General features: G+C 44.4%; 1 protein-coding gene across 1 annotated transcript in view; it reads right to left on the bottom strand.

Moving 5' to 3' along the window:
• LOC118097646 (rap1 GTPase-activating protein 1) overlaps positions 1-10021 on the bottom strand; it is a 49311-nt gene extending 39290 nt beyond the window's left edge. The window contains exon 1 of the mRNA XM_060268825.1: positions 9955-10021. The gene's annotated coding sequence lies outside the window, so the exon portion shown is untranslated. The remainder of the gene's footprint in view (positions 1-9954) is intronic.
• Positions 10022-10387: the final 366 nt, after the last annotated feature.

Below are 10387 nucleotides of genomic sequence, written 5' to 3' on the forward strand. Positions count from 1 at the left end.
GCTTGTTACTCAGCTTGTCTCAGAAGGGTTACCAGAAACTTTTTACAAACCAAGGTTCTGCATAGGGCTAAGACAATAAGAAAGAAAATTGATATTATGAGCAGAATCTCTTTTAACTATGACCAACCTGGGAGCCAAGAACTAATCTAACTCCATACACTGGGCAGACCTGCACCGTCTAGGCTAACCTTGTGGTACAAATCAGCCTGCTTCTTAATGTTTTTAACATCACTCTCAACACGTGTACTCTAGTTGTATACAGATGTTAGTTCCCTGATCCGTCCAATATCGGTCACCACGCGTTGATCATGATTGATGTACACACAGCAGGAGGAGTTCAGAAGGGCTACCTGGCCAGCTGCATCTAGTCCTGAGAGTCTGGCCAAAACCTAATGCTCTATTGAGAGACTTCAGAACTCTGAGAAGATTGCTGGGCTTCAAAGAAGTATGTAGGGCAGAAGAAGGCTAACTGGAAGCTTGCTCAAATGTTAGGTTTTTGACTTCCAGGGAAATAGTGCAAGGCAGATAGATAACTTCGGGGTGGAGGCTGCCTTTTCTACTGAACAGTTAAAATACCTGACCAAGGCTGTTAAATGTTTCTTAGGGTCACCAGAACTAAGAAGGTGCTAGGAACTAGCAGTCATTAAAGACATTAGTGCATTACTTTCTTAAATCAAATAGCAAAATATTTCACAAACAGACCTACATTTTGTTACCTGGCACATTCAGACCTTCATTTTGAAACTTCTTAACTTAAGGTATACAAGCTAGTGTTTCTAAAACAAGTGAATAATGTGCATCACTAAACAGTTTAAAAGTGCTACCACACATACACATGGGGTTGGAAATCTTTCCTAAGGGGGAAGAATAATTCACTGTTAGGACAGACACCATCAGCTAATTCATAGGACTATACACAAACTCTGAGAGCCTGTAGATTAAGGCATTCAGTCTGCAGAACTGTCAGTGTAAAATAACCATGAAAGTTTTTTTTTTCTCTCTCTCTTTTCCTGCTTCAGCTTGATGCTATAAACCAGAGTAAAAATGCTTGCTGAATTTAAGCCTGGTTCAGCTTTTGATTAGTTCATTTCCATAACTCCTAAGCATTTTCTGTTGAAATTTTTAGCCTTCGTGTTAGACCTAACTGGAAACACATATTTGCATTATACAAACATCATTTTTGTCGAAGCACAAGTGCCACTTTCTACTACATTGCATTTCCATTTGAGGCACACACAAAAAATCACAATACAGACTTTTGGCAACAAAGGGTTCTTTCTCTCAGGTGGGCCATGAATCTATAACGGCCACACTAGTCTTCAGAGATACTGGGTGTGTAACTATAGTTGCAAGGGGCTTTGGCCACTGTTTCCAAAACTTTATGTCAGCAGGAAAATACACAGTTCTCTCTCAGCTCAGTACTGGGCTTCAATGCAAATCAGTGGGTTTCAAGAGTTCCTACACAGTTCTAAAGGCCAGGAAGATATATATATATATAACAATTGGAGGTTTGTCCCAGCTGAGCATTTGGCTACAGAAAGAATGGCTATTGTTCCAGTTTGCCAGAATCAGGAGAGGCTTGCATTAGATATCAGTGGGCTACCAGAAGCTTCTCCCATCATTTCCAAAGCCAGAACTGAGGGGTGCACCTGGCCAGCTCTTCCAGTTACATCCCCAACCCAGCTATAGCCCTGTATCACCTAGGGAGTTGCTGGAACCCACCCCATGGTTCAATTTCTGAAACTGTTTTGGGTCTGTTCGCTCAAGTGAGGCAGGTACACTGCCCTTCCTTCCAAATTAAGGATACTGCTTTGGGGGCAGGTAGACTTCTACTGTGGGTCCCACTCAATTGATGCCTCCCATACAAATATACATACATACATACATACATACATATATAAGGGTCTAAGATTTACTGCGTCTCCTTGTCTCCTTGATGTTTGGTGCTGCATAAGATGGACATTCCTCAACCCGTGCGTCGAGTGACAGCGTCCGGAGTGTCACAGCAGGGGCTACTTCGGTTTCCCATGCGCTGGGCGTCTTTTGCCGGTCAGACGCTGCAAGGGGAAACTGGTGCACCGTGCGCTGGGTACCCACTTCTGATTAGGTACAGCAGGGTGTGGATCCAGGGGGTCATCTCAGGCACTTTCACCGGATGGAATGGATACCTCACCACCTAGGAATGAAGAGGGTCTCGTCTCCATTCCTTCAGGGATTCACTCAGGGACTCGCTAGCGTCAGGCTGGAACCATCGTGTCAGGCTCCGCAAGGCTACACGCTCTTCGCTCGAGTGATTTCCTGTAGATAAAAAAACAAAGGGGGGGGGAGAAAGAGATTGTCCTTGTAGCTGCCGCTGCTGTTTTAGAACTTCTTGCTGGTAAGTCCACCACCAAACTCTCCGAGGTAGTGCGTCCCACGTATGGGACATTGAGGTGTGTCTGGCACACAGAAGTCATCTCTGGGATGTAGCAGCAGTTAGTTGAGAAGTCATCTCTGGGATATAGCAGCAGTGCCTTACAGCAGTCTTTGCAGAATTTCACAAGGCTTACAACAGGATTCCACGTCTGGTCCATCTTTCAGGATCTCCCCGTGGTTTCTCTTTCCTTCCACAGAACTTCATGCATGTGCAGGGTTAAGGAGGGGTCCTTTAAATCCGTATTTGCCTCCCATCCAGCTGCCGACGGCTGAGTTCTGCTAGGATACTGAAGCCTGTTTTTCAAATTATGCAAAGTCTTGTGGTTTCTAGAAGAAGAAAAAACTTACAGCTGCTTTGTAGCAACGGGCTGTTTCCGTGAGACATAATTTTTTTAAAAAAAGTCAAAGCATTTAGAGCAGTAGTGTTTTTGTAAGCTGAAACGTGGACCTCCAAAGCATAACATCTTTTTCTCCCTACTTTCACAGCAACTGTCTTGGTCACACAATGTCACACAATAGAATGTCCAAAATGGCAACACCAGCCAGGCACAGCCACAGTCTCTAAGTGCAGGTTGCAGGAGAAAACAAGTTGTGCAAATACAAATCATGCAGAATCGCTTGTGTAACCAAATAAGGGGGGTTACGCCACACATCTCTGCCGGAGGTTTGAGAGTTATTGAGATGTTGCAGCCTGTCTTCCAACGTAGTGTTAGATTCAAACAATGTCTTTACACACAAATCTCAATTCAGTATAACTTCCTTCTACCTTATCCTGAATTCTTTAGTTGACAGACATTCATTTCATTAAAATATGCAGTTCTACAAATTTTCCAACATGTTGCTGTCACAAAAACATATGAAATGGGGCTGCAGGTAGGAGGGTTAAACCCTTTAAACGTAGTTTGCTTTTAGAAGGACTCAAATGTCTCTTTTTCCCCATTCTTGTAAGTTTCCCCAAAAACTAAAGTCTGCACAGCTACAACAGGACTTGGGGAAAAGATTATAATTGTTCAAATAAAATCTATTGTCTCTTGCGTTGTGAACTACTTAAGTACATGATTTTTTCCTTTTCTTTTCTTTTGAAGCCAGCTGAAGCATATGAAAACATTTTCTGAGCACCGTTACTGGCATTTTGTCAGTATCCTGTGCGGCGGTAGCCTCATTTCTAGTGTGGTGAATAGCATTTTAAAGGTTGCAGAGATGATTTTTCTGAACCAATCCTCCGCTGTCTGTTTGTACAGCCCTTTTAGGCATAAAATCAGTCTGATGCTTCTTTTGGCTTTTTGGTGCTGTTTCAAGGATATTTAAAAACAGAATACTGGGTGCCTATGTTTATAACAAAGTCCAGATGCAGGTAACTCTTAGGTCACCTTGACCACGGCTCCTTGCCATGCCTGCCAAACCGACGAACTCTCTTCTGCTGGGACCCCCTTGTCCCATCTTTCTCCGAACACTCTTCCTTCCTCTTTTACATTGACCGAGACATCTCCGTCCTAGCAACTGACCTTCACCAGTGACCTTTGAACCCCTTCTGGTTCCTCACTGGTCCTTGAGCCATTATTTGTTGCTGTTTAACCACTGCCTTTCTCTTCATCTTCTTTCTCAAAATGCCTTTCTTCTCTCTGGGGGTGGGGGATACTGGTTTGCGCCACCATTTTTCTCTGAACTTGTTGTTGGCAGGACTTGTAAATTAAATTTCTTTTATAGCATTCTGAATTTATCTATCATGAATTCTAGGGAAATCACATTTTTCCCTCCTCTTGACCATACTCCTCCCATTTATGGCCCTGTAAAGTATCCCCTCATTCAACCAGAGCATGCACTGCAAACTTTGCCACACATACCATGCATTGGACACTTTACCACACTCTACCTCCCAGTTTTTCCTTGTTTCCTAAGTATCTATTTGTCAGGGGACCTCCTCCCTACTGACTACTAACATACACATTTTCCTCCTCCCTTTGCCTCTTACCCAAAGCGCATGGTTTTCCCAGTTGACCTCTAATTAACTGAGTACTACCAACACGCTGGAGATGTGATCAGGATCTCCCTTCCCCTCATTAAAGGGGGCCAATTCCCTTCAAGGTACCTTTTCCCTTTCTACTTACCCCAGCCGGCTTTTCCTGTTCTTCCCTTCCAACCTCGGTCCTTTTGCCTCTTCGTCCAGGGCACGGAAACTCAAGGGCCACCTCTGATCCTCCGGAAAAAGTCTGCCGGTGTGCACCAGACCAGAGGCGCCGTTAGGAATCTGCGCCCTGTCCATTGGGGCAAAAGGGGACTGCCTCTGGTTCAGGGAAATGCCCTCATCCGAGTCACGCTTGCACCAGAAATGTAAGGACACCAGAAATATAATATGGATGATTGGCTTCCCAAATTGACCAGACGAAATCTCAGGCAGTTGTACATATTATAAAACAGATTTATTAAAACATTTATTGCAATAAATGGTGGCAGTGAGAATGAGTTTCTCATTCTGCCCGACCCATGGGCATACACAGAGTGCTTTTATACCTTTTTTGACAGAGTGAAGTGAAGATCAGCCTTTCTGCAGTACTTCATCAACCAATCAAGAGAGAGCACCCCAAGATGCAAAGTCACCCGCCCAACTCTACTAGGTGGCGTTATGTACCTGGTACCTTCATACACGTGTCTATGTGGAATTTTACAGGCACAATTGTGGTTGTGCCCTACTTAGAACTTGCGGTGGGCTGCATCCTCTTGCTCTTGTGGTTTATGCTAGAATTTCTTAGAAGTGCTGTGTGTGGTTAGATCTTTGCATTAGATGTGCAAACATGCTGTGCCTGTTTGCTTTCTATCAGAGGCAGAGAGATTTAGAATTGAATATACAAAATGGAGTTCCTCTTGCTCCTTGGGCCTACGTGGCCTGACCAGGATTATTCTGGCCCTGGTCATTGCCACCCTATATCACCACCGATTACATTTATAGTAGTCATTTAGCAGCAAGAGAACTACGCGAACTTTATTTTCCTCTGGCAATGAGAATGAGTAAGATCTCATTAGAACAAGAACGGTCCGCAAGATGCCACAGCAACAGCAGGACATTATGGATTAAATATTAAACAAAATGGTAATTTAAGATATTGGACATGGATGAGAAACATCCGAACAGATGAGAATCAATAGGGAGACAAGTCTTGCACAATTTCCACAGGATCCAAAACCATGATAACCCCCTTCCAAGATAATAAAAGGGGTTACGGGTAGGCAACAGCAACAACATGTTGGTGAATAGAGTCGTACGTACAGCCAGCAGTCATTTTTTTCCATTTTGCACGGGCGAGATTCTACAGGTGAAACTCGGAAAATTAGAATATCGTCGAAAAGTGCATTTATTTCAGTAATGCAACTTATTATTTTTTATTTTAATTTTCATTTTTACAAATGCTTTCTTTTGGAAATTCTACAGTAATAAAACAGATAGTTACAAAAATAAACATCGCTATTACATTTCATTAATTACATTCCATTTATAATTGACCCGCCTAGCGACAAATAATTGCAATTACAACAAATAAAGGCTTGACATATCTTGCTTTGCATGTCATGCATCTATCTCATATATTGGTTTCACCTTTTAAGTTGCATTACTGAAATAAATGCACTTTTCGACGATATTCTAATTTCCCGAGTTTCACCTGTATATGCTGCTTTTGAGGATTTTTAAAGACTGCTTTTGACACAATGGTTCAGGAAAAGTTGAGGGAAGCCTTTTCTGAAACAATCTAGATAGCCAATTCTTGCTGTTTAAAAAAGGGTTCTATATTTAGACAGCAGCCTCTGGGTTATTAGCAAATAATATGCCAATCACTTGGGGAATAAAACAAGAATGCAGTCTCGCTCGATTTCTTTTAACCTTTTCTATAAAGGAAACTACAGGTGCACTTGGCGATAACAAGCTCTCTCCTTCCCCCAACGGATGGTTAAAGAAACCAATACAGTCCCTCCTATCTCATCTATGCAAAGGTAGGTTATAACAACGGTTAATCACCTTAGGTGGATATTGGTGTAAAAAAAATGATCTTAACATAAACTATGGCAAAACTAAAGTGAATATTTATATTGCTCCAAGGCATCTTGAGCACTATTTGGTGGAAAGGCAAGATATAATAAGTAAATAATATTTCATACCCTCCAACATTTCTCCAATGAAAATAGGGACATCCTAAGGAAAAGTGGGACATTCCGGGATCAAATCAGGCAGAGGGCCTTCTTCCATCAGGTGTCAAGCAAATAAACAACTATCTAACTTTTAGAAGACATCTGAAGGCAGCCCTGTTTTGGGAAGTTTTTAATGTTTGATGTTTTATCACTTTATTATTAACAATATTAATATGTTGGGAGCTGCCCAGAGTGGCTGGGGACACCCAGCCAGATGGGCGGGGTATAAATAATAAAGTATTATTATTATTATTATTATTATTATTAACTGGAACAGCTTCTCTAAATCAGGGACATCCCTTGAAAATAGGACACTTGGAGAGTCTGATGCTTTGGGGCTCATAGTTAAGCACATTGACTCATAAAATTAAGGAAGCCATAACTCATATTTGGAAATCCTGTTCTCTAGCTGGATAACTAGGAAACACACCTGGACCTAGCTCAGCTAAAAAGGGATCAGTCCATATATGTGGCTCATAATTTTTAGAGTATCCACGGAGGCAAGCAAGTATTCCTGCACACCTTCCATGAGGCAGTAGTCTGGGGCATTTGTAGACCCTCAGATCTGAAACATTTCCAAACAAAACCCTAAGATCCATCTTGAGAGTGTTGTGGTGAAATGAAACTGGAAATCAGAACATAGGAAGAGTCCTCGTGGATCAAAGGCCCATCTAGTCCTGCATTCTGCTCTCACAATGGTGCACCAACTCATCTTCAGCCGAGATGAAAATATATCAGTGTCTTGTCAACTATAATGTATGTCAAATCGCAGCATGTCCTTGGGAGCCTTCCAAGAACAATTGCAACCCAACTCCCCTAATTGTCCTACTGAGCCCAGAAAACCACTTTACAGTGCAATTCTATATACGGTAATTGTCTTGTTTGTTTGTTTGTTTGTTTGTTTATCGTTATGTCTATATGCTGCCCTTCAGGATATAAATCCACCCAAGGTTGCTTACAAATTACATATTTTTATGTATTTTAAAAACACAGTAAACAGTTTTAGCATATCTAGGATCCTTCCCTACAGGTTGACTGATGCTAGATTGCCCAGGAGAAGTAAGTGCAGCTGGAACAGACCCTGAGGTGGTCTTCACCAGCCACCCTCTCTCCTGAACCCCCCCCCCCAAAAAAAACAGCTCAGTTGAGGATAGATTGCCTTGAGCAAAGAGGAGAAAGTCCGGCCTGAGCAGGCCCAGAGTATGTATCTACTCAGAAGCAAGTCCAGTTTAATTAAATGGGACTTACTCCCAAGCAACCCTATTTCCTTCTTTAAAATTGCTTGCCTGAATCCGAGCTGCCAGCTGTTAAATGGAATTTAACAGCAGAGAGAATTTTTTTATTCGGTAGTCATTCTTAAAGAAAGCACCCTGATTATGAATTAATACAATTTTAGCACAGCCTTGAACATTATTTAACTGGGACAGGTCTACGTTTTGTTGTCGTTCTAAACTGAGATCTGCTTTTGCATTGCTAAGGTTCCAACAGCTGCCCTCTGCTGTACTTGATGGACATTATCGCAATGTTCCTTTCAATTTGAGACACCGTTCTGTGCCGTAAAGAGGAAGATATTCTCCTCTACATGTTTCACTGTGTTATCTCTGAAACTGAATAGGGTTTCCTCCTCTGCTGAAAGGTGGTGCTTTTTTGTCAAACAAACAAACAAACAAACAAGAAAAAAGTAGTGTGGTTTTTATTAACTCGTCAGCTGCAAAATGCCACATATTTCTCCAGGATTAGCTTTTGGAAGGCTTGTTCTCATATCTTTTTCCCTGCTACAATTTTTAATTTGTTTCTGAATCGAACAGCCAAAAGCAAATGAACTTTAAAAAGACAATTGAGCATGCTTTTTCCTCCTACTTCGCAGTCTAGAAGTCTAGACAAATTTCATGGACTGATCTTCTGCACCATCCATCAATGAAATGAGTCACAATAAGGACCTGCAAGTCTGATGAGAGACATAAGAGACCTGGGGGGGGGGGTTAGGAATCCCCTCTGTGCCCATGTATATTATCTGCCAACTGAAATAGCAATACCACGCAGCTGATGAAGAGGGCTCTCATCCAGAAAAGCTTGTGCCACCATAAATCTGTTGGTCTTTAAGATGCCACGGGACTCTTTTGTTGTCTTTGCTGCAACAGACTAGCATGGCTACCCCTCTGTGGAATACAGCCTCTCTCGCATGCAAACACAATGGCACATACCGTAGCAGCAGCTGAACGCCAGCCAGCACCACAGAAGTGCAGGTTCTGTTGTTCTTTTTTAACGTTTGGAAATAGAAGCAAATCCAAATTGCACATACCAAACAGATGATATCCGCTATGAGATGCACAGATATACAAAGAGCCTCTTGCGAGTTGCCGCCGATATTAAGGAGCCTCAAAGATGCAACCTCTACCTCAGCATAGCCAGCTCTCCGGCACAGGCAGAAGTGAAACAGGTCTTGCCAAGTGTCAGGCTCGCCTGCAGCCTACTTGTGCTCAAGCTGATTCCCAGTGGTGCCTATTTGCAGGAAGAAAGATGCCAGGGGCTCCATTTTGCCTGGAAGTCATGATCTCTGACCTTCAAGCCCCCCCCCCCCGCCACCCCAGCCAGCCCTATATATTTGGGGGCTACTCAGTAATGAGAGAAAGGCAGTCTACACATGCTCAGAAAGGCACTTAAAAATAAAGAAAATTCTCCCATATCCAGCATTGATGAGCCATACTGCTGAAGACGGGTGCTGGTGCTCAAACCGGCTGAGTCCCAGGCTCATAACTACTCAGGTTGTTTGGACATCTACTTCCCACCTTCCCACAGGTCCAGGACCAGAAATTTACCTGCACTACTCTCCCTCACTTTATGCCTGTTAACAGTGGTGTGGCAGGCAGCAATACAGCAGGTGCAGCTTTCAAACTGCACAGGCTCCCAATAGTATGAAGCACCTGCACCTGCTGCATTTCTGCCTGTAATGCTCTAAAAGGAGGGATGAGTCGGGGGAAGAGAAGGTGCCAACCCTACTGGGCTGTGAGCCTCCTTACCAGCATCCACCGATCTCCAGCCCACTTACCACCCCATCCTTCTTCTGCCTTTGCTTGGGGGATGTCACCCAGGGCAGCTCAGAGGTCAGCCGAGTTGAGCAGCCCCCTACAGTTTCCCAACACCCAAACAGCTGCTCGCGCAACCAGGGTGCTGGCAAATTGGCATTCAGGGGTACACTGCCCTGGGAGAGGGAGGCTCCATTAAGCTCCTGCCCGCCGAGAGCTCTCCGGGAACGTGCCCGAGTTAATTCTCCAAAGCCGCCTCCTCCACCAGGGGCCATTGCCCGCATCCCTCCCTAATTAGCCCGGCGGGAGAGAGAGGCGCGCCGAGCCCCCCTACCTGCGCGCAGCGCTCGCATCTCCGACGTGGCGGCGAGCGGGGGGCGAGGGTGGAGGCTCCGGAGGCGGCGGCGCAGGGAGCCCGGCGTCCGGCTGCTCCTCCGCGTTTGCTCGCTCCCCGCTTGGCAGCCCAGCCTATCAATTATTCAAGTAGGTTGCCGTGTCCTCTTCTCCTCCCCTTCCGCTGCTGCTGCTGCTGCTCCACCTGCATGGGGAGGAGGGTGGTGGGGAGAGAGGCTGGCATGGACCCGCTGCTGGGCGTGCAGCAGCCTGAAGTCAGGACGCACAACACAGGAGTGGGGGTGGCCCACAGAGGCAACACCAATTAGAACCCACCCACCACCCCCGTCCAAGTGATGGAGAAGACCATGGCTATTCTAATCATCTATTATCGGGCCAGTTGTATAAGACTGCTTGTCTTCTCCCAAGGTGCA

The sequence above is a fragment of the Zootoca vivipara genome, chromosome 16 (genome assembly GCF_963506605.1).
Source record: "Zootoca vivipara chromosome 16, rZooViv1.1, whole genome shotgun sequence".
NCBI lineage: Eukaryota > Metazoa > Chordata > Lepidosauria > Squamata > Lacertidae > Zootoca > Zootoca vivipara.